General features: G+C 39.2%; 1 protein-coding gene across 3 annotated transcripts in view; it reads left to right on the top strand.

Moving 5' to 3' along the window:
* LOC136843713 (uncharacterized) overlaps positions 1-2,500 on the top strand; it is a 383,396-nt gene that overhangs the window by 374,077 nt on the left and 6,819 nt on the right. The gene's annotated exons all lie outside the window — the stretch shown is intronic.

Genomic DNA, 2,500 nt, shown 5'->3' with positions numbered 1-2,500 from the left:
GCTGCCTGATTCTCGGGCGAAACTGGTATTGATGAATAATTTTGTAATGGACTTCTCGTATAGGCCCTAAGCTACAATTTAAGCGCTGTTATCACTATTAGCATTCAGTCATGAAAAAACAGTTGACAGTCATTTGTTTTGGGTTCATTTCAATAATAAAGTGGCGAGACGTCCTCAGAACGCTTACCGCATAGATTTTAATTTTATCAAAATAAGTGTGAATTTTCCCTCAGCCATCATCGTATTTTATCATATACAAACACAAAGCAGTTTCCGGCCGTTTAAAGTGTATTTTTCCCACCTTAGCTTTTCGACGTTGTTTCATAAATCTTCGGGAGTTCAAGTCAGAGTCCCGAACCTGATTCGGCCAGTCGAGCGAAGTGTTCTGGTTCACTAGTAGTCTCAAAATCCGCCCTCCGCCCGCGTCAGCGCAAACGTTTCGGGTTTCGTTTCACATGTTGAGTCCGCGCATGCGTCGTTTTCCGGATCTCAGTTGAAGGTTGACACATCGAAACATTAGTTAATAATGATAACGGCACTGGCGTTTGGAATGAGGTTGTTAGCCCCATATCGATTCCCAAACATATGGTCACGAATGTTTATGAATCAGCGCATCGATTCAACAGGTGGTCATATATTCAAGTACTGATCGGATCCAGTATTTTGTAACTTCCCTAATCGAAAGACCGTTGTCAACATGCATAGACTTTGAAGCCTCCCTTCCCACGTATTCCTCTTCAACTCGGTCATGATACTTTATACACTCAGGCCGGATGTTATATACATCATTATTTTGAGAAGAGAGCAGTATGAGCTGGTAATGGTAGGAAATATAATTGTTGAAGAAATGAGTGCTTCAAAATAAGCATGAGAATCAAGTTCCCATCATCGTTTCCACTTGGAAAGCGCTTAGAGCCAATAACGCTTCTTAATGACCAAAGAAGAGAGCCTGAATCTGCATATGGCTCCGAATTCATCTCAAAATCCAGTCGACTTTATCCTTAGACCATAATTATCACAGTTCCTAAACAAAATTCCGTTGAAACGCCTCATAGAGAGAAAATCGGACAGACCTACAGACACGAGTAAGTGACTGTTCTCCCGTCCAGCTGCTTTGGCAAAATAATAATCATTTCAGACGGGAAAAAACGAAGGGGAAAACGAAGTCGGGAAGATGACCCATAAGAACGAGTCTTAAAGAAGACGCATCATATTCACTGAGCACTCGAGGGTGTCAGATTCACTTTGGCACTCGAGGGTGCCACATTTATGGCACCTCCGACGACCACATGAGGAGTGAGTGAAACAGGGATTATCATCCTCACCCTCATGTCCTCCATCTTTCTCATTATCATTATCATTGCTGCTGTTCTCGAGGAGATCCCGCCTTCAGCTTCATCATCAGTAGATCAATGCTTGTGGATAAGTGTCGAGTATTATTATTATTAACTTAACTTTTTTTATTATTATTATTATTTATAATGTGCAACACTTACACAAGCAACATTCGACACAAACTTCCACAGGCAGAATGGTCCTATACAAAAAAAAAAATTAGAAGCATTTTAAATTTCATGTCCAAACAAGGCTTGCGAAAATGTCATCTTTAACCAAACATAACGAGCAAGTACTGCAAATATGATCATTCAACCTGACTACCCAACCCATTATGAGGTATATGCAGACCGAGCTTCGTAAAAGAAAAAAAATTCAGCATCATCTACCTGACAAAATCAGTCTAATTATGAGTCTGCTGAGGCCACTTGGGGCAGAGTAGGTCTGTGTCCAAAATTATGCCGCTTTAGTTATCGTTAAATCACGCTGGTAAATGTCTCTCATTAGGTTGGAATTAATAACCTAACCTGCTTAACCCTTTATTCCGTCTTGGTTAGGATCATACCCATAGCTACGGCCAGGCCTTGGGCATAGGCGGTCTCTCCCTCGTAAACTGACGCGGGTTCAGCTGCCGTTAAATGACGTAAAATGACGTTAACTGATGCTCAAAACGCCCACAGGCTCTTCTGAAGATGAGAGAGACCGAGGAACCTAAGTGTTGAGCTGATTGGAGGTTTGTGAAGCGGGTATGATAGGCGATAAACAGGGCTTCAAGTCTAAGGTTCTGTGGTTAGGACGGTTTCCAGTTTTGAGAGAGAGAGAGAGAGAATTCTCTTTTAGGGTAAGCAAAACTACCACAGTATGACCGAGATGATAAATATAGAGGCGTAGTTTGTAGTTTAAACGATTTATCGTTCGATTTTTCAGAGAGAAAATTATTTTGTAATGGCATTTACAGAAAACATCTACAAATTCCGTCTCATTAAGCTTTCTTGTAAGAGTCTATGGTTGTATAAAGTCATACACATTTATTATTAGATTATGTACACACACATATCTATATATATACAGTATATATATATATATATATATATATATATATATATATATATATATATATATATATATATATGTATATATATATATATATATATATAGATATATA

This window comes from Macrobrachium rosenbergii, chromosome 12, assembly GCF_040412425.1.
Source record: "Macrobrachium rosenbergii isolate ZJJX-2024 chromosome 12, ASM4041242v1, whole genome shotgun sequence".
NCBI classification, from domain to species: Eukaryota; Metazoa; Arthropoda; class Malacostraca; order Decapoda; family Palaemonidae; genus Macrobrachium; species Macrobrachium rosenbergii.
This window is presented reverse-complemented; position numbering and strand designations above follow the sequence as displayed.